This window comes from Balearica regulorum, chromosome 1, assembly GCF_011004875.1.
Source record: "Balearica regulorum gibbericeps isolate bBalReg1 chromosome 1, bBalReg1.pri, whole genome shotgun sequence".
Taxonomy (NCBI): Eukaryota; Metazoa; Chordata; class Aves; order Gruiformes; family Gruidae; genus Balearica; species Balearica regulorum.
Window position 1 is genome coordinate 58634929 of NC_046184.1, and position 22407 is coordinate 58657335.

The 22407-nt window shown below is 44.8% G+C and overlaps 1 long non-coding RNA gene across 8 annotated transcripts; it reads left to right on the top strand.

The window, feature by feature from the left end:
- The first annotated feature begins 1100 nt into the window (after positions 1-1100).
- Positions 1101-11905, top strand: LOC142601994 (uncharacterized). Of its 8 annotated transcripts, XR_012835590.1 has the most exons (5): positions 1101-1605; positions 4522-4676; positions 7796-7884; positions 8997-9125; positions 11137-11905. It is a non-coding gene; the product is annotated as an uncharacterized LOC142601994 (long non-coding RNA). The 8 variants fall into 8 exon arrangements; XR_012835589.1 differs by having other exon boundaries at positions 7796-9125; XR_012835587.1 differs by having other exon boundaries at positions 8997-11905.
- Positions 11906-22407: the final 10502 nt, after the last annotated feature.

A 22407-nucleotide genomic window follows, 5' to 3' on the forward strand; every position in this document is an offset into this window, starting at 1 on the left:
TCCACCTTACCCTGCGGCCCTGTAGAGACCACCTGTGGTAAGCTATATGTCAGAAAGAGGCAAGTCTGGGGCTCTGCTGGGTAAGGTAGGCTCTGGCACAGGGCATACCAGCATAGCTGGTAGCTGGCTGGACAAGATAACCTGTATTTGGGATGGGGAGGGTATTGCAGTCTCCATCCCTCCCACCATGTCCTGAGAAAAGCATCTCATGCTGAGAGAAACAGCGATTCAGTGGCCCTGAGCGGGCTGGCTGGTCACTTGGGTTATGCCCATGCAAGTGCAAATGCAAGTGCTGCGAGGTCAGTGAGGACAGCCTGGACGTGAGGCTCTTCCACTTCATTTAAGGCACCAGCTCAGATACATGTCATAGGGCTGTGGGGCTGGTTTACTGAATTTTCCCAGAACTGGTGAGAGGAGCCTGTTGCTGGTATGGCTACCCTGCAATTCAGCAGTAGACATGACTCCAAAACAGTTTTCCAGTTGTCTACCTCAGGTATTAAAAATGAGTAGAACACGCATATCCTTATCTAGGACTTTGTGAATTTACCCCGGTTACAGGGCTGAGAAGGGGGCTGTAGCTATGCTGTTATTGGTATCCAAGAAGGCTACTTTAATACTGGCATGTATATCTTAGCTGCAGCATTATGTCTGGAGTAGAGCTTAAAGAAAATTATGCCCGCTTCCCGTATCACCTCTCCAAGGAAAGTTCGGTATGAACACAGCTGCTGGGTGCCTGATCTTATTTTAGATTGTCCTTAAAGCAGGTTCAAATGTTCCAGTGACAGAATTGCTTTGGGTGGAAGATCTTCTGGATTATTAGCTCTTAATTCTCTATGTATCCATGCTTAACTTGTGGATCTCCTCGTTTCCCAGTGTGAATAAGTAATGGTGCTTTTATTCATTTAAGTTTTTCTATCCTCTGTCCCCCCCCAACATGTCTATCTGTTTCCTTCCTCAAGCCAAATTCCAGCATCCGAACTCTCACCAAAGAGATGGAAAATTCCTGGAGCTTGATACCCTCACTAAGGTCTGAGATAGATAGCTCTGCTCAGGGCTTGCATGACAGCAGGCTTGTCCTCTTGGCTCTTGGTGAGCTTTTGAGTTATCTGGAGAGTTAGCTGATATGGTGTCAAAATGGGCCTGTATTTTTTCACTCACCTCTCAGCTGGATGAATAGTCTGGTGCCCTTTGAGGGATGTAGTATGTCATGGTTTAACTGTGAGTTGGTTGGGGAGAAAGGAGAAAAAAACAACAACAGAGCTTTGCCTAAACCAGCCATACTGCGTCCGTGCAGAGTCTGTGGGAGAGCCTGCACTGAGCAAAGGGTTTGTACCAGATATGCTCAGAGAAGCTGCTGTACAGAGACGGAGGAAAAGCAGGCAGGACATGCCATGTGCCACGCTTGCATTTACCCCCCTCTGCGGGCAGATGGATCTGTGGAATTGGTAAGGAAGAATGAAAAATGAAATGCAGGTTGGAAATGGAGGAACAACTGCCTTCTCCCAAAGGCTATTTACTGCTTTCAGTGCCTTCTGAAGAGCAATAGCATCATTCTGACAATGAATCTGCTGTAACGTGACGGAGGGAGTTTCCTAACGTGAGCTGGTAATCTGTGTGCTTTTGTATGGAAAGAAAGATGGAGTTTTCTCATGACGCTAGCACTATGGATGTGATGCTTTCACAAAGCTGGCCCATAAATCATGAGAAAGAAACTTTGTGTGCATTTTGGTTTTGCCTTGATAATAGCACGTATTGCTAACCCAGCTAATCCCCCAGCTAATTTCAGCATGTCATATTTAAACTGCTGTCCCTATGTCTTTTGCCATGTTCCCTCTACAGCTGAAATGATCCCTCAGTACATAAAGTCGCCAATTTTTTATTTCCAGTTAAAATCAGCTGTCCCAAAATGTATTTATTTGTAACATTCACAAATTGCTCGCTCATAACAACAAGAATTAGAAAATAATCTTTAACATATTTCCTACTATGTTTTTTCTAGTTCAGTTGTGCTGTAACTTCCTTGTCTGTTTTAGATCAGAAACTTGTTGACTGTGAGTGTCATCTGGGACAAGCTCTGTTCTGATGTTTAATGTGTAATTAAGAACTCTGTTTCATCCAGTTTAAAACTCTCAGTCTATAAAATGCACTATTGGAAACAGCACCCTTCTTACAATATGCCTGATCTATTTGTTATACTGCTTTTACCCTAGACCTTAGTTAGAGACTTATCTGTGCTTTCCATCTACAGTACTGTGGAATTAGCCCCATTTTGCAGAGGTAAACTGAAGCAGAGCCAGGCACTGGCACATCTATGGATTCATGCTTTGGTTGTTCAGCTGTCCACTAGGCCAAGCTGCCAACTGCATGACAGAGGATATTTGTGAGCTTCTTGTGTAGGAAGACATGTGAAGTTGTGCCATCTGCCAGTAAGCAGTACTTGCTTTGATGTGGTTGCATTTCAGCAGTTGTCAAAGGACATCCTGTATGTAGATGTTCAGTTGAAACAGTGGTGTGGTGTAAATACCAGATAGATTACAGATGCTGCATACAAAGCAAAGCAGTGTGAAGACCTTTGAGCTGAACTTGGAATGAAGTGCTCTGGAGATTAATGAACTATGGTATCACTTGGGACACTTTATCTTCTCACTTCCAAAGAAAAAGGCCCTGGACTGAGATAATAAAGGGTGTAAATATCTAAAACAGGTTACTGGCAGAAGTGAGGTCCCTAAATCCAAGTGTACGAACCTCAAATCCTGCTGCATAACTCTTTACATGCTTACATTTTCATCTGTAACCCCTTCCTTGATTTCTAATGTTCTGCCCCTGCTATCCCTTGATCTTTCACCAGCTTGGGTGGGGCTAAGACAACCAGTGTTCACCTGCCTAAATTAATTTATAGTCATCAGAAGTGACCTTCCTCTGCTTTATCTGGCAGAATCCAGTCATACTTTGCCAACACATGAACTCCAAAAAATGCAGTTCCAGCCACTTCCATCCAACAGTGTGGTTAGTGAACAATCCCTGCCTGACTTGGGTGTCTAGGCTCCCTTCACACAACTCTGAGGCTGTTACTATATCTTGATGGTACCACCCCTTCCCCAAAAGGAGTCTCTTTGAAAAGTAAAATGAAGAGAGGAGGGAGAAAAAGATTTCAGTGCCTAGCATTAAACGTCATACTGCAAGGCATGAAGGATCTGTTTGGGAACAACAGGCTATGTAAGAGCATGCTATATGGTGTTCAGAGAGGTTGGGGTTTTTTTCCTGTGAGCTGTGCTTGCAACTTCCCCTTCGACCTCATTGACAGTAACATCTGGATCTACCCGCACTCACAATTCTCTACAGAAGAGAGCTCGTGGAACAGGAGAAAGAGGATTTACTTTCCTCATTGCTTTGTTTTGAGGATAGCTTGCAGCTGTGCCTGACTGGAAGGAATTTACAGATCTCATGTACAATGGTTGAGAAACGTTTCCTCTCGTAACTTCATCATGTACACATTCATACACATAGTGGCTCGTAACTGGGAAGTCTTCGGTTCCAATCCTTCTGGCAACATACAGTGGGGAAAAATAGATAGAAATGGAAGCAATGATTTTTCTTTCCATCTACAGTCAGGTTGGAGATGGACAACACTGTATCCACCTCATAAAGGGGCTAATTACATCTGTGAAGAAAAAAGTGTGTTAGAGCCTCTCAATGTTAGAAATAGATCAAAATGGAATAAGTAAGTGTTGCAGAGTACATCATCCTTTCAAGTACTGGTGTTGGTGAGATAAGAGATAATACATACTTGAGAGTATATATTGAGAGAGAGAGAGACAACATACATCGCTCATATCTTGAGGGCAAAGCATCAAGCATCTTAGAAATAAATTTAAGGAATAACCTTTCTTCAGGCATTTAATTTCATTCCTGTTGGGAGTGCTTAGCTTACAATTAAGTTTGTGATGAGAGAGAGTGTGTGTGGGTGTGTGTATGTATGTACAGCACAAAGCCTATAGTTAGTACACAGAACTAAATGTTTTGTTCCGGAGCCCCAAAGGTACACAGCCTCTCAACAATCATTAATTTCAGTGAGTGTGAGGCCTTTCAAAGACCTGGATTCATACAGCAAATTTTTTCGCCACAGGCTTGGGACCACTCATTTCATTCTGCTCATGATGCAGTAGAAACTTGGAAACCAGCTCTGCGTCTATTCATCACTTGCAGTATGAGCCCCTTTTATTAGTGCTTTTTGTGGCAATAGCTGTGATCTATTTAAAGTGCTGAGTCTTCAAACTGCAATTCCCTGCAGCAGATGTAGTAGAAACAGATATCCATGGAAGTGAGTCAAAATGGACTCGTCGTGTCGCTGCTCAAAGGCTGGCCTACATCTCAGTCAGCAACATGTGATGCCATGTGAAGATGGGCTTTGGTTCCTTCCTTGGTGGTTTGGGGCTTGGAGGGAGGCTAGGTTTTCTGGGGAAGTCGTGCTGCAATTTATATTCCCTGCTTCATATTTACTCTTTCATTTCTCCCCCTTAGAGGGCATTCAAGGAGAAGGAGATGCTGCTGTTCTCATGGCCTACCTCTGCATCCTCAAAGATGTTCATGTGGCATGACTTCCAGCCTCAATCCTAAGTTAACAGAAGCAAACTCATTCTCAACTCAGCAGGTGGTCCTTAAAGGTGCATGGGTGGGTAAGTGTTGCAGGAAATGAGAGGGGATCAGCCAGATTCTTTTATAGGAGAAACTGTGGAGATGTTTTCAGGGTTTTTTTGTGGCTAACCATTTTATTTAACTCTCATCCTCTGCACTAGACTGATCGGTGTCACAGCTGGCCAAGTGCAGTGTTTCTCTGCTTGGACAATAGCCTGGCGGGATACCATGGAGGGCTATTAAGAATTCTGGATAGTAATGGTTTGGCTACAAACTCCTGTGTAAACCAAGGCTCATATTCATCAAGAGCTTTTCCCTGTTAGGCTGTGCTCATTAGGGTGAGACTGGAGCAAGTGGAGAAAAGCACACAAGTGGCACTAGGTATGCACTCTGGAGACAGTGGTGTGTCCTTGTGGTCCTGACTATGTAACGAGTGGTGTACTCAAGGGTCCATACTAGGACCAATACTATTTAATATTAATACTATTTAATATTAATACTATTTAATATTAATGGCATAGATAGTGGGATTGAGTGCATCCTCAGCAAGTTTGCAGATGACACCAAGCTGAGTGGTGCAATTGATACACTAGTGGGAAGGGATGACATCCAGAGGAGCCTTGAAGGCTTAAGAAGTGGGCCCATGTGAACCTCACAAAGTTCAACAAGGCCAAGTACCTGGGTTGGAGCAATCCCCAATATCAGTACAGACTGGATGATGAATGGATTGAGACCTGCACTACAGAGAAGGACTTGGGCACACCAGTGGATGAAAAATTTGATATGAGCCAATGATGTTCGCCTGCAGCCCAGAAAGCCAACTATATCCTGGGCTGCATAAAAAGAAGCGTGGCCAGCAGATCAAGGGAGGAGATTCTGCCCCTCTACTCTGCTCTGGTGAGACCCCACCTGGAGTACTGCATCCAGCTCTGGGGTCCCCTGTTAGACTTCAGTCCAGAGGAGGGCCATGGAAATGATCAGAGGGCTGGAGCACCTCTCCTGTGAAGAAAGGCTGAGAGAGTTGGGGTTGTTCAGCCTGGAGGAGAGAAGGCTCCAGCGAGACTTTATTGTGGCCTTTCAAAATATAAAGAGGTCTTATAAGAAAGATGGAGAAAAACTTTTTGCTAGGACTGTAGTGACAGTGACAGGTTTTAAACTGAAAGAAGGCAGATTTAGATCAGACATAAGGAGGAAATTCTTTACTATGAGGGTGGTGAGACATTGGAACAGGTTTCCCAGAGAAGTTGTGAATGCCCCATCATTGGAAGTGTTCGAGGTCAAGCTGGGGTGGGGGGGGAGGGGGGGTCTTGGACTAAATGATTTTTAAAAGTCCCTTCCAACCCAAACCGTTCTATGATTCTATGTCTCCTCTCCCTACTGGTTTGTCATCTGCTTTTCCTCTCTGCCCATCTCAGCAGTGCCTGAATGAATGAAATTATCTCACCCTCAAAAAGGAAACAAGAAATAAAGTATTTGAGTAACATACATAGTCTATGAAGTACTGTAGCATCATGGCTGCAGTCTTGTTCCTGTAGGCCGCATACTGATATGACAGTTATAAGAACAAATACAATTTATACTTGCTCAGAAGTTCCCAAAAGGCACAACCACCTCATGAATGCACTTTTACATTTCCAAAGGAAAAAAAAAAAGTGGCTGAGAATCAAAATTTTAAGTCCCTACTTTATGCATAACAATAGCAGGGTTTTTTTGTTTGGAAGAGATGTGGGCTACAGGGAAGAGAATAACTTTTTCTCCAGAGTAGATTCTGTAACTGGGTTTTGCTAGTCCAAAAGGTCTTCTGCTGCCTTTTATCAAGCTATGTGAGGCTAATTCAGGAGACATGAGGTCCTGTCAGTATGACATAACCAGACTAAAGAGCCACCTACACCACTCAGGGACAGTTTTTCCTTTGCAGCCATGTTATTGGGACGTATCATGCCCATCTATTTAGTGGTAGAGGGGATCATGCAGTTCACAAACAAGCGGTGAACATCATGGGGGGTTTAGAGGGGAAGGCTGAGATCACATGATACCAAGTTTTGCTCCACTCCTTGAGTTGCAGATTGTTGTCTCCTAAGAAAATTCCTTTTTATGGAGTAATTACTATATTGCAAACTCCCAGTACAGCTGAAACTAGTTGTCATGATTTCACTTGTTTGTTATCTTTTTTCCTGAAATATGGGATTATATTTCCTGAATAATTGGGATTTGGCCTGTGACAGAGAGAAGAATGGGAAACATATTTGCCCACCCAGACTGCAGAGAAAGATTATGAATGATGTACCAAACATTAGTAGCAGTTTGAGTCACACCTGGTACCATAGCACAGCTGACTCAAGAAGCAGTCCTCTGGGGAAATGAGAAAGGAAAAAAGAAAAAAAAAAGAAAAAAGAAAAAAAAAGAAAAAGGAAGAGCTTTAACTAGCAGTGACTAGTTCTAGTTCATCTTTCTTCTCTTTATTTCCTTGGGATGTTATCACCTGCATTACTGGAGGAGATATTGTTTGATGTTGGACATCTGTTTAGATACTGGAATGAGAATTGGGGCAAGGGGAAGGACATTTGCATCTTCAGGTTCAACCTGCTTCTTGATCACAGACACGGCAATGGGCTATGTCAGTTCCACATTCACATGACTACCGGCTTCATAATTTCAGTATACAGCATCTTTCCTAGCCTTCCGCAAGATATTGTTTGTCTGAAGAGGAAAGAAAAAATGTCCTTTCTCAGTGAAGGGCTTTTGATCTTTTTGAGGTATTACCTTTATTATAATTGATGGAGAGTTGACTGTGTTTGGACAAAGCACAAGACACCAAAGATGAATAGTCCCTGTTCCACAGAGATCTAGACAATCTTACTGAGCTGGCTTGTTCTTGCCAGCGAGGGTTGCATCATGACCATTTCGCGATAAGGTAAAAGTAATCTGCTAGTAATGTTACACGGGCTTCACTCCACACAAATGTGAAAAAATTAGATGAGCATGACTGTCATTCCTTAAGCTATCATTGGCCCACGTTCTGCACCTTTGCATTGACATAACTGTTACAGATGACCACGCGCAGTTTTGTAGAGCAACTTCTAATGTTCCTCAAGAAAAGCTGTGTGTAAGCATGGCCTGCCTGAAATGCAATTGTGAACTCCTGTGGTTTCTCTTCTAGGTGTAGCCTGCTCCAGGAGAGGCCATTCACGTCAACAAAAGACAGACTTTGGCCCCTTTGCTTCCAAACACTACATCCTGCTGCACAAGGTAATGTGACATTGTTTCATTACATGACCCCATACACTCAACACAGCTTTAAACTGTACGGAAGCAACACCAGTCAGACACAAAATACACTCACAAAATACACTCAAATGGATCTACCTGTTCTTCACATGACTCCTTTGAGTGGTCGTGAAAGACAACACACTGTATCTGTAGGAATAGGCACCATGACACAAAGGACTTCAAAGACTGATTCAAGCAGGTAGAAAGTATCGAGAGGCAGCTTGGCCTGGTTACGGAGCAGCCAGGTGAAGGAGACGAAGATTGCAACAAAACTGAATTCAGCTGCTGATAAAAAAAAAGTATGACACACTGAACATTAGCTCAATTAAGAGCTCAACTCAAAGTTTATGGAGGGAAATTATTTAGCCCTGCTGTACTGAAGGACAGACAAGATGACCTCAGATGTTACAGAAAACCTTTTCTACTTTCTAAAGAAAAAAACCAAACTTATTTGTCTAGTTTAAGATGAGAAGGGCCACATACAGTACTTCAGGTAACTCATTTGAGTTAACCCGGAGAGAACAGAATACTGGATGCAGACAAAGCAGGAGATGTGGAACAACTCCTTATGTTTTCAAAACATGTGTACGACTATGGGATGTGATAATTTCAAGAATTAGGAAAAGAAACAAAGAGATGTGATATTCCAAGACATGAGGTTCATCTAGCTAAGCCAGAGTGTGTATGCTTGTCTGTGTTATCACTACGCAGTACACAGAGCACAAAAGTTCCTCTAAAAGATCTTACCAGGACTTGTCCAGGGAACATCTGCACTGATGCCATAAAGAACAAAAATAGAAAGTTCAAAGGCTTTGTCTATGGGGAATTTTGGAGTAAATGTTGCAATTCCCTTCATTCTCTCAGATTTTAAGGAAAAAAAAAAAAGTGAATTTGTGATGGAGAAAGAGAGGCAAAAGAAGGACAGATATTTTCTCTAGAGGGTATCACACCTGATGCCATGCCTTACAGCAGGCCATATTAAAACATTGGGCTAGGAGAACTGTAACGTCTCAGAGGAACTCAAACCCAGACTTGGATCCTGGTTTGATAGAAGGCTGCTCTCTGGTCTAAAGTAGCCTTTTCTTTGGCAGAAACAGCAGCACCACCAGGAAAACCTGTAGGCGGGAGGGTATTTCCCTTCTCTAAAGAATTTGAAACAAACTTCTAAGGGGAGAAGAACTAGAAAAAAAAAATCCAGAGAAGATAACTATACTCATAAGGTACACCAAAGGTGCCGGGGCAAACATGAATGTCTGGTGATGGGTGCTGAGTTATACGTATGATGTTGTGGTTAATACTGTCACAATAGACTTCCCTCCACTTAGCAGGTATATGGGTTGGATTGCCAAATCTGCAGTCAAGCCAAACAGCATCAAACCACTTGTTAGGACAGGTGGTCTTCATCTCTCAGCCATGACTCACTGCATTGAGTCTAATGACTAAGAAGGTCAGGAACAATTCGTTCAGAGATGAAGGTACTAGATCTTTCTTTCAGTTCTGCTGCTGCACTTCAGGTCTTTGCTTAGAATAAAGCTCTAGAACGCATTTTCAGCATCTTCTCTTCCCGAACTTTGGGATCCTTATCGTTTCTCTGAATGCCAACTGAGGACTCTGAGGTGAGCAGAGAGGACAATATCTGCCCAACGGTTGCTTGCAGGGACTTTTATTTTGCCTTCCCTCTTGCTTTGACCAGAATTTCCATGCTGGGCCATGGAAACCTTCCTATAACACTGCCAAGGCAAGCTGCCCGTAGACGAAGACCTTACCACTATCTAATTTCCCAGTTGAGACTTTGCCCACCTGGCATACACAGCAAAGGACTGTTTACTCAGGCTTTTAGTTACCAGCACACCACTGGTCTTTACAGGGGTTTAAGTGGTTTTCCTTGAAAAGCATGATGTTTAACAAAACATTTGCTAATTTGAACCTTTTTTTGTCAGAAAATTCCTCCTTGGTCCACTGGGAAAGCCAGGCCACTGGGAGCTGTGCACCATGCTTGGCCTTGGGGGGAGAAATAAGGTCCTGGGGAGTGGAGCTGGCAGAGGGGCTGCCCCAAAAGCCGCCTGTTTGCACAGCTGTTCTCCCCTGGCTCGGGGCACACGAAGGATGGGAGGAAAGCACCTTTGCACACTGAGTTATGTGTGGTCGTGAGATGCTTTATTTCAGGGGGCCACTTTCAAGCCAGCTGCACTGGGGTCACAACAACTTTTTCTGTTGTTGCTAAAAAGATGAAAAATCCTTCACTGGTGTTTCAAGTCCCCCCCCAAATGATGCAGTCCCTCAGTGAAGGAATTTGCATTTCGGTTGCACCCCGGGGGGAGGATGGTGTTTGGGGCTGGCCCTACCTGCCTGCCTGGCACCGAGGTGGATGGCTGGGGGCTGGGGAGGAGGGAGGAGTGCGGACCTGCCTGGGAGAGAGGCCGCAGGGAGGGGGCTGGTCCCCTGCCTGGGTGGACTGTCACTGGTGGGGAGGCGCCACAAGATGGCGTCCTGGTGCCTCGCGCCCACCCGCCACAGCAGCCCTGGCCCAGAAGCCATGGTGGCCGTGGCTACCAAGCCCGGCTAGGCCCTTATCCCACAGCACCCAGATGGTTCTCCCAGTTGTTGGCCTGTCACCACAGCTCTTTGTGGGTTTTTTTCTTCCTTTTCTTTAAGCCTCTTTTTTTTTTTTTTTTTTTTTTTTTTTTCCCCTAACCTCTCCCAGAGACACTCTGGGGGGCTATGCAGCAGTCTCTGGGTGAGGGAGGAGGGGGCTGTGCAGTGCCATGGTGCAATCTCGGCTGCCAGCAGTGATGGAGGTGTGCGAGAGAGGGTCTCGAGGCAACCCCTGGCAGGGGAAAACGTGCTGCCCCCTCACTCCACTGCCTACACGTCCCCACCAGCCATGGGCCACAGCTGAAGCTCCTCTCCCGCATGCTGGCCACTGGAGTGGCTCCAGTGAAACACAAGCCCAGCAAGGATTTTAGAAGGCTGGTCGACTTTAGGATAATGGTTTCCTACTAGTTTGCAGACTCCTAAATATTTCTGACGTTACTGGCAACATGCTTTTCCCTTACCTCTCTCACAGTAATCACAAGGTGGCCACCCGGACAGCCAGGGGAGAGCACCCACAGTGCGGGTCAGCAGGCCCTGATTGCACACTGATATCCAGAGTGGCTTGAATCCATATTAAGTATGGTGAAGGTGAACTGAATCTCCCCTCTCCTCCTTCCCATTCTCTGGCCCTCACAGGCACCTCCACCCGCACCGCTGGCCTCTCCTGTGTTTGATTGCCCTGTAGCAAAGCTTCATGTTGAGGGACCGCGGAATGAAGAAACTTGAGAGAGTTGAAATCCTGGTGGAACCTGTTGCCAAAACAGCTGGACAACATACGTCCAGCATTCCTGCAAAGCACATTTCTCCAGGAGGCTTTTCAGTTCCCGCTGAGGGACTGGGAAGGATGGGGACCCTTACCTCACAGATTCACAGATTGGATCTGACCCCAGCACTCGCTGAAGAACAGTAACCCTGAGCCACCAAAGTTGGACAAGCCTAGAAGAAAGATGTGGCACCCAAATACTTCAAGCAACCAGACCTGCCTAGCACACACCCACTACGAGCAGCTTTGCCTTCCTTTTTCCATGTGTCCTGTTGTCTTCACTGTCTCCAAGGAATGATTATATGTGAGGGGTGCAGGGATCTCTGCTGATGAAAAGGATCTGCTTTGTGAACTCCCAGCCTTTTTTCCTCATTAGAAGTAATTTATTTGATGCCAGGACTGTTGGATGTATGTTCTCAGCAGTGTAAACTAGATAATGCATTAATCTCATCATTTACCGCTTCTCTTTATCATCCTTAACAGCTCTGGAAAGATCGCAGGGCCTGTTTTTGAGGTCTTCTGAGCCTCTGCAGCTTCCTTAAAAACAGATCTTAGATCCATTGAATTACAATGGCACGAAAGGCTTTGGGGCAAAAGATGGAGTGGAAAATGTGATAGTTGTTCTGCTATTAAAAAACCAAATACAAATAGCAGAGACTGTTCTTTCTACATAGGGGGTTTGGTGTATAGGAGTTTACTAACTCAGTTAAAAATAGACTAATCCTAAACTGACTGACATGAAAAGTCAGTTAAAAAAAAAAGAAACCAAGCTTATAAACTGTAGGAAACAAAATGATTTTTGGAAACATACTTTCCCTTAATTGGACATCTATTTCTGGTTGGAGTCATTTGTGTATGGAATCCAGCCGTATGGCTTTTGTTTGACAGTGAAGTGATCAGTTCCTTAAAGTGTGAACGTCACGTGGAGCACCCCATCACTGCCTTAAAAAGGACTCCTGCCCTAGAAAGGCATTGTTAGCAGCTTCAGAGGGTACAGAACCAAGCTGTGTTATAATCCCTAACTGTACGTAATCAGATAATGGCCTTTTAATGGTAGCAATGGCTTTGTGGGTTGTAGTTAGAACCCCAAGGAGGGATTGGATTCCCATGTGCTAGGTGCTGCAAAGGGCTGGTATAGTGAAGGATCTGCTGCTTTTACAGGCCTTACAGGAAAGGGGAGTTGAGGTGGATCTAGGCATAGGCAGGACCGGCAGCTGCCTTGAACAACAGTCTGCTGGACAGACATAAGGCAGCCCTGCTCCTGCAGCTGACCTTGCCTTTGCCAGGACCCTTGAGGCTGGCTGGGGCTCCTGACAGGCTTTGGTGTCGGGGGGTGATGACTAGTGCTGGGAAGAGCAGCTACTGCCCACAGTATTTTGTTTCCCCATCCTGAAAGACTTCTGGAGCATCCACCCCAACCCTTAATAGCTCTCTTTTAGCCCTCCATCGCCTTTCACATCCTCTCTCAACTATAACATTCTCACAGCAAAATTGACCTGTCCAGGCTTCTTATTCCACAGATGTCAAAGCTCATGAGACTCTAATGATATGGCTCTTTTAAAAGCCCAGTCCAACAAGATGGCAAGCTTCCCCATCCCCTTCCTCCGCCCTGATCTCACTGCCATCAGTGGAAGTGGTGGGTGCTCAGCAGCAGGCATACCTGCTATATTTTGACTTCCAGGTATCTCTTGGGATGGGTATTTGGACTTGCCTGTACCCTTTTGTAAGCATTCCTAAGATTCATAGTGTCTATCTCAGCAATATTAATAGCCTAGTTTTGCAAAAGGTGGAACTAATACCATACAGTTGAATCTCTGTCCCATTGCAGACAGGACTTTCGAACCTCTTGCTCCAAAAGTCCTGACTCCAAGCGCACGGAATAACTGCTAAGCAACACAGAGATTTCTATCACACCCTGGTCCAATGCATAAATTTCTGTTCTTCCCTTCAATCAGATTTAATTTGGGACCCTTCCAGGCCCCCTCCCAACTCCATAACATCCAAATTAACCCTTTCACAGGATGGCGACGACAGCTCCAATTCCCAGGCATGCTCAAGCTTTGGAGAGATTCCAGTTCAGATCTTTGCAGCTCAGCACCATTTCTAGCTACCACATGTCATGTGTCCTTAGACCAACCTTTAGTGAAAGCCTTCTGCATCGAGTTTCCAAGATGCTGGCTGTCAACATGCAGACATGAAATCCAGCCTCCCACCTCCTCCCCCTTCCTTCCCTGCCTCTGCATCATACTGCACAGTCTCTTAAGCTCCTGCCACGTGGAGCTAATCCCATAAAGACAATCTAGCTGTCTCTGGCAGATGGATATTGATCACCTGCCTTCACAGGGACCCCTCACAAGTAGCATAATTTCCCAGTATATTCCCCCACCCTGAAACATTTCATTGCCAAGATATCACACAGTGCCCCTAAAATCAACCTACTTTGTCTCTTCCCCTCTAGTAAACTAGACCATTTCTCTTTTTACAAGAAATAAAAGCAGCCATGAGTCCTTCAAGGGAAAGATGTTTTCCTCTCCTCCCCCTTCCACCTACATGGCATGAATCTTAGGCTGTATTTCACAGGTTTGATTTGAAGTACGTTTCTTACTGCTCGCAGAATCTGCCTCCGCGCCCTCTCTGCTCATTCGGTGAGTGACACTAATCAATTGTGTGGGAGGTAGGGACAATATCAAGCACCGAGGTGACTGACAAGCCTCACTCAGAACATACATGTACCCCAATAGGTATGTGAGGGTAAAATAGAGTGGATCTATCAATCTCTTTGTATCATTGCCCATCGTTGGCTGCAGTTCCTCATTGAAATTAATGGTTCACTGAGTGGAGAAGAATAAACAAAGCAAATTTCCTCCCCAAAAGCCCTATTTGGTGAAGGTTTTAGGTTTGGGGCTTGTTTTTTTTTTTTTTCTTTCCCCTGTTAAATGAGCAAATTCCTCCATATTAATCACAATATGTAATTCACATGAAAAATCAGGCCCTGCTGGGCAGGGAAAGATACTTTGAATTATCTCAGCAGGAGAGCTGGCACTAATTTACTGCTGTTGTGCTCCAAGTACTTCTGATGCAAAAGATGAATGGAGCTGAAGGTTTGTAACTTGACTGGCAACTACATTTAGGCTTTTTGCATAGCATCAGCACGGCAGTGTAAATTGGCATGAGACCCTTGAAGTTAGAGTCAGCAACCTAGTCCTGTATGACCTACCCTCATGCCACATTTTCTTTTCTTTTTGATTAGTCTTCCTTCCCTCCTCCTCACCACATTTTTTTTTTTTTGCCACTCTAGAGACCTAGATGTCGAAATTAACTGTTCTTTTTCTGCAGTACCTTCCAAAAGGGTGAGTTTCATGCCTGTTCTAGTTTATTTCCATGAGTTTGCCAGTGGGCCATTTTGTAAGCAGAGATAGAGCTGAACGAAGCAGCCACAGCTGTTTATCTGAGAGATGTGAAAGATGATGTTTCACACTATGAGCAGGTTACATCAGAGATATTTCCAACCCTGTAACCTTTTCTATCCTGCTCCTTGAATGGTACTGTAGGCTACAGTTGTACTAGAAAATTAAATGCAGGATCTTTCTCTGGTGCTGAAACCAACTGGAATGGAAAGGTCTGCATTCACTCCATTAAACCTCATTACCCTCCAGAAGTGGGTGGTTGCCTAAAAACTCCTTGTGAAGAACTGTTCCTGGCCTGGGCTAAATCACAGACTGCTTGAGGGAATCGTCTGGGAGGACCTCCCTTGGTCTGGGCCACAACTGTGAGAGGGAATGTACAAACAATTTAACAGAGTGGGTGATTCAGTTCTGGAGTCTGGGAGCACACCCTGACACCATTTAATTAATTCATATACTCATGGCCAAGATGTCTCTTGTCTTTGAGCATCTGATTTTGTAAACCCTGTAACACAACTGCCACCTCAAAGCCCTTTCTTCTGTGTCAGGGTGAGAGGTGACAGTGGACCAGAGAAGGGAAGATGGAGGCAGCATAAGCCCTGCTGGAGGGGAGCAAAAAACAGCAGCAGGCAGGAATCTCCTGTACAGTATCTCCCTCTCTGCAAGGCAGAGGCTCGTGTTGCTCCACCTCCTAGCAGGAGACCACCAGAGACTGTAATTGCCCAAGTGGGAAAGTCTCCCAGCTTTCTTAGTGGCTTCTGTTTCTTAGTCTCCCCCCCATCTGAATGTGCATTTGCTGTTTGTATGAGGAGGCAGGAGCTGGGAAGCTGTGCTCCCCAGGCTGGGGAGAGAAGTCAAGACTTCTAGCCAAGCATTGAGACCTGTACTTCCAACAGATAAGTTGCCACTTTAACTACTGTTCAGCCTCTCAAGTTTTCTGGTCAGATATAGAAGAGCAAGGGTATTAGTTTCCAGTGTCTTTGGTTAACACTCAAGATCAACACTTTCATCTTTTTGGGCTTGCATCAGATTACATGCTACTATGGGCTCACCCTGGCAACATGTTCTCACAGCTAATTTGGAGCCACAGGCATTTGTGATACCTCACAGGGGCTGGTGCTTTCACGTCAACCCAGCAAGTCATAGACCATTGGTGCCCCACTACTACTGCTGGCCTGATGTCAAACCCCAGACCCCAGGAATAGCACTACTGGTCAGTTAGTTTAAAGGGACGTCTGCATACTCATCTCCTTAGACATTTTTTTTTTGTTCATCTGAGTTTGCTTCCCAAAATGTCCTGTCCTCCTCAGAATTACTTCTGCTTCAGTTGAAACTAAAGGCTTTCTTTTCTTTTCCTGTCTCCTGAGAAAAAGAGTAAAGCCTGCAGATGGCCAGAGCCCGAGCGCAGGAGTGCAGCACTGGAATGCCTCTCCTGGGTCAGGGTGTCCATTTCCTGACCGCAACAGCCTATCATGTCACACAAGCTCCTTCATAATGCGTCAAACTTATCTTTAAAAATAGTCAGGCGTCTTGTCTCTGGCCTCTGGAGCAGAGGCAGAAAATGGAACTTTTAAAACTATCCCAAAGAAACATTTCCTGTCCACAGGGCAGACTTCACCCGACGATGGGTCTGTCTGCTTAATTTTTCCCAGTTCCTGCACACTTTTTTGTGCATTATCTTCTCTGCCTCTTCCAGGCTCCAAAAAGTAAATTGACTCTGGCTGTTTTGGGGGAACCTGAAGATTGACTCTTGATGCCTCAGCCTGACCTTTTTCAATATACTCAGCTGCTCCCTCTCTGCCCCTCCTGGCAAACAGGCAGGCAGCACATCCCACCACAGAACCGTTTCTGGCTAAATGCCCATATTCAGCTGGAGTCATGTCAAGGGATGGGCCACTTTGACGTTTCCTGTCACAGCGGACAACTGCCGGACCAGTTATCATGCGTCAGGCCTTTGTGAGGTTGTGGCCTTGCTGGCACAGTGTCAAAGACTAGTGTGTCCCTAAAGTTACCCTGCTAGCTTGTTAGTGTGGTGCCAACATACTCTGGTCCCTCTAAGACTACTGACCCCAAGGTCTGGACTCAGTTGTTCTTTTTCTGTAAGCACCCCAGGATCAAGCTGCATGGCACAGTTTATTCGGTAAACCTTGCATAGCACTGCAAATCTTCCACAGTGCTCTCTTTTTGACTTATGAAGTTAAAGTAATTTTGGCTGGCTGTACACTTATTTCTGGGATGGTCCATGGCTATGCTCCACAATGGACTTGTTGGAGCACGCCATGTATCTGTTGGAGCATACCACAAGCTCCTTTTAGGGTATTCACCCAGGTTTTCTTTCTCTGCAGACCAAAAGTGTGGGTGACTAGCACATGCCTGACATGGGACACAGATAGGATAAGCACTGCGGCATGGGAATTCAGAAAGACTCTAGGCTTACCCTTTACAGTACAGTTTCTAATGCTTTGCCTGGCACCAATACTTACTTGGGTGAAGAAGGACAAACTAGGGGAAGACCCTCAGTTCTGGCAGTCATTTGTCGCTCTCTGTATTGTCATGACATGAAATGACATCTGATGGCTTTGTGAGATGGGACACAACATGGTGCAGAAAAGAGTCACCATGCCATGTGTACAAAAAGCTCTTGTTTCCTAGAAGTGCCAGAAGGGAACAGGCTCTGAAAATTACATCTGTGAAGACCCTGGTAGCAGCCTTGAGCATATGTGCAATGTCGTGGGCTAAAATTCATCAAGCAGGCACCAACGCGGCACTGCACTACACACCAGCATGCCAGTGGTGAGGACAATTAGAGCACAAGGGCTGACAGCAAAATGGGGAATACCTGCCTGTATAGACAAAACTCAACAGAGCCATTTGGTTTCTGTTTGATTCTGGCTAAGCACAAAAAAGAGGAAACTTTCACCTGAAACTTAGGAGGGCTAGAAATAGCAGGTGCTATCTTTCCCTGTCTGGACTTTTTGTGAAAAACTGGAGGGGAACAGAAGAGGACAGGGCCATTCTAGAGAAGAATATCAGCTGACACAAGACTTAGAGCTAATTTAAAGATAATTTTCCCACTTGCTAATGCTGTTCTTCCTACTGCCTTGAACACTTGGAGCACCCCACACGCCTCTAGTCCAAAACAAACTGGGTCTTTTATCTATTCTTGCTTCAGATTCTCCTTTAGTCAGTGAGGGAAAAGATAGATGTAGGGAACACAGACCCAGCCAAACCCAGGAGGGGGCACATATGACAGATTATGTTTGGGCCTCCAGTGTGTCTTCGGCTTTAATTCCTGGTTGACAAAAAGATACCATAGGAAAAAAATGCAAAAAACCGACATTTCACTCTGGAATACATTCCTTTTCTCAGTTCTTTTAAGAAACAGCAAGCTTCTCTTTTTTCTAATGTAAGAGAGTGGGAAAGCAGAAGGGCCTCTCAGAAAGTTCTTGTTTTACTAAGAAAACCTTCACTACTCAAGCACCTCTCATGCAAAATCACTTATCTTTTTCAGTGGAAATTTGGTTCAGAACAACATTTCCTCCTGATAAATCTCAGTCCTTAAATGCTCCCTATTCGGGCAACCAATTTTGGTAAAGTTGAGAAACTCCTTAAGTGAGCCTAAGCTCATCTCATTTTCAAAGGTCAATTCAGAGTCTGAAGTCTCATGGAAAATCAGCAAAACTCCAGGCTTCTTAATTAACGAGGTGCTTTCAGACATTTTCCTCTTTGGCAGAATTCTTGTCTGACAAGAGAAAATGCATTGGGGGAGATGGGTTAAGTCCCAAGAAGAAGGGATAGAAAACATCCCTAAAGGTCTCCCTTCCACCAGGGGCATTCACTTCTCATGCATCTGCTCAGTGTCTAGCACAGTAAAGTGTCCTGCTGCTGAGGTGCTTTCCATCAGTTGGGCTCAGTATCATCTAGGAGGGTTTTACCATCCATCTGAGAGAAGACCTCTCTCCAACGATCATGTTGTGGAGGGAGGAATCAAAGTTTTAGGACACCGTGAATTGTTTTGCCAAAGCCTGTGCCAGAGGTATGCCTCTCTGGGAGATGATGGGCTACAGCAGTACAAAGGGGCCTCTGTGGAGAATCTCAATACTCTCCATACTTTTTCACTGCTTTCAACTTTAAATTCTGTAAATGGCTAAAAATGTCTTCTGTTCCATCAATTTGTATTTCACAGGTGGGTAGACACCCTGCTCCCAGCAATATATGACCTATTTCTTTCCCCTGAGAGCTATGTGAGGTCCTGGCGTGGCTCACAAGCAGGAGAGGAGCATCACCTGGTCACTAAAGGACAGGGCAGTCAGTAGGCCTTTGCCATGACATGGCAATGCCAGCATGGCTGCCTCATTTCCTCACCCTGCCTAGATTCAGGTTTCACAATAGCCATACGTAAGGCAGCTCCGCTGCCTGTCACAGGACACAGTTCAGAGTTAGGTCTGAACTACCATGAGTCACAGCTGGCTTGGGGTTTGCACAACCACAGGACCACCAACACAGCACAAAGATGCTCTGTCTACCTAAGAGATGTCTCCTTGGCAAGACTGCTAGGAACCACTGCAAGGAACCAGTGCAAGAATAATAAAGAATTTATGCATCCCATGAGCATTTTGGAAACAATGCATAACCCTTACATCTGCCTTCTCTGTTTCAGTAAGTCCAGCTGAAGGAAGAACACGACTAAGTTATACTAGGTCTTGGTGCTGCTACTACCACAATGTAGTAGCTACAAGATCTCTACAGAAATAGTTAGGTCTCAGATGTTAATCAGGAAAGTGGTAGATTAACATTTCATACAGCAGCTTCTTCTCATTTTAGGTTACAGATAGGACACTGGTAGGAAACAGGTAGATAGCCATCATAGGATAAGACAGATGCTGTAAGGCACAGGGTGGATATGGCAGACGTAATTAATAACTAAGATTCTACCCTGGCCTTTGCATACATTCGTACTTTCTATTTGTTGTGCATTTGTATTTTGTCTGGTTTAACTGGGTCCTGGTCTGTGGATGGGGCTCCATAATACAAATAAATACCACCATGACTAATGACAGATCTTGTGTAACTGCCCCAAACTTGACAAAAGTTGCAAGCAGTCTGAGTCAGTGCCATTGTGTAAGGGGATAATTTCTGCTTTGGCAGTGTTGTGGCCAGCTGGAATTGTTCTCTCTGATAACTGCCAATCTGGATTTCTCCCAAATGGCAGCATCTCATAAAGAGTATCTGAGAAAAGCTCTGGTCCGCTCTCTAATAAGACTCCACGAGAGAGCTGTTATCCCTGTCACCCCTTATCCATTGCCTCAGGCAAGCCTCCTGTCAATTTGCAGAACAAGTCATTGCACTGTGTTTATTTTTCCTTTTTATTTTATTTCCTTTTAGAAACTTGTATTTATTACCTTGGCAATGAGCCACCCAGCAAGGAACAAACTGTTTTGTGACAGAAAAGATGAGACATTCTGCCCTGGACCAGCCAAAAGCAATACCACTGATCTTCCCTATGCCATCCTCTAACTCCCCTAGGTTGTGTTTAACAAGGCTGTGTTTCCCTGAGGCTCTCATTTCTCCGGCAGAGAGAGGGTGAAAGGAGAGGTTATGCTGTGCGTCTATTCACGGGCCCCTGAGTGAAAACCTTTCTGCACCACACTACTGTTTAGCACACAGGTATGTAGTGAATGAAGAGCAGAGGGTAGCCAGTGTGTAATTTTAATCCTGAGGTTCTTGGGACTTGCCAGCTCAGCGGATGCCGAGGAGAACAAGACTGTAGGTAGTGCAGAAATCAGGAATTATGCAAAATGTAATTGCTCTCCTGTGTAGCTGGCACTGCAGCAGCTCAGCTCCTGATTGAGGTGATATTTGTTTCCGGTCTGCCTCTTCACCTTTTAACGTGTTTATCCATCATTGTGACACCCAAGTGCCTCACAATCTAGAAGGTGTTTATCCTCTCTCAGCTCTCCCAAGAATGCTATTGGCCCTCTATCAGGGATGGGAAACCAAGATGCTGATTTATGGAAAGAGTTTGGAAACTAGTGGGGCTGCTTCTACAGGCTGTTAGATCTCTGACCTGAAGAGTAAGACAGAAACCCATGGTACCTAACACCCAGTTATTTTAGCAACTTATCTTATTTTAACTCTGAAGCTCCTGGGAGCTTTGCAAGGACATTGAGGAGTTAGGTGGGACCTGTCACAGTACTGGTGTTAGTGGGGTCTGAAATGCAAGATCCAGCTACACTGTTGGGAGTGTGTCTCTTGTGTTTCTCTGTTGCTTTGGTTCCCAGTCTTACACAGAAAGACCACAAGTCCCAGATTAATGGAATTGTGTGGTTTTCCAGATAAGATCTCAGTGTGTGAAGGAATTGTTTCTTGGAGCCAGAAATTTCTTCCCCCCACCCCCCTGTCATTTCATCACCACAACTGTAGAGGTTATTTTCCTTTTTTTTTTTTTTTTAAACTTCAAAATATAGACTCACAACATATTGCTAAAACCGATCCAAAATATTCAGTGCTCTCATGTATAAGTTGGTGTTCTATGCTAACTGCTGAAAGCCAAATGCTTGTGAGAGGACACTCTTGAATAAATACAGTCCATATGAAATCCCTCCTTCAAGAGCCAGGAGGGAAGAAATGGGATGGAGAGAGGGAGTTTGCTTCCCTCTAGGTCAGAGTGATGTGAGGACACATATTAAAGTTGAATTATTTTTTTTCGTTTATATTCTTTTACTTTGCTACAGTATGTCCTGAAACACAGTGACCTTGTCTCTCCTTGTCTTCATGTTTAATCTGAACTAATCTTAGTTATCCATCCCAGCCAAAACACAGGACACATTTGCATAAATCATTCATCAAATACTTTTGAACAATAAACAAATGCACAAGAAGCTGTTCATGGACAATTCACCAAAGGAGCTGTTGCTGCAAACAGTCCAGGGATCTTTGTGGAAATAGTCGAAAAAGCAGGGTCTGACGTAAAAAGTCCTGTCCCTATTGTTAGGGAGGGTCAGGAGCATGCAGGGAGGGCAGGCAGTCTGAGGAAATTTCTTTGAAGCAAACTTGGGATCAGGGTCCATCACAGAAACAAGTACTGGGGGGGTGTGTCAAAATAACCTACTGGCTTAGCCAGTCTGTTGGCTATGTGATTTCAGTGTTTTTCCCAGTGTTTTCCTAATGGGACTTTCATGGCATCTCTTAGAAAATGTTCCAATAGATTCCACTGCCCTAAAGTCTGCCCTGCTCTTTTGCCTACGATTTCCTGCTTAATGCTCTTGTTCCCACTGAGATATCCCACTGACCAACTCTAAATAAAGTGCTGTCTCAGTTGTCATCTCCACCTTTCAAATGCATCTAGGGGTTTTCAGCCAGCCTCTCTCAGACTTTGTTTACATACATGGCACAGAATTACCCCTTTCAGACTTTCCTTAAGGCTTACTCAAGTCAATCCCTCTAGGCTCATAAAATGCTTTTTCTTGCTAGTCTTTGGCCTCCTTCCAATCTGTCAATAACTTTCTAGGAACATGATGCCTGGGACTCAGGGCGGTTCTGCATGCTATGGATGGCCAGTGATGGTAGGGGCAAGGAAAGGTCTTTGGCTGATGTTGTCATGAGACCAAAAGGAAATGTTTCTCTGGGAAGTCTCAGGCTCTGACTGTACCAGACGGTGGTCTGTAAAGAAGAAAGAAGTTGGGCAATGCTCATAGCTATCTCTAACCAAACCTAAGTACAGAAGTTGGGTTTATAGCA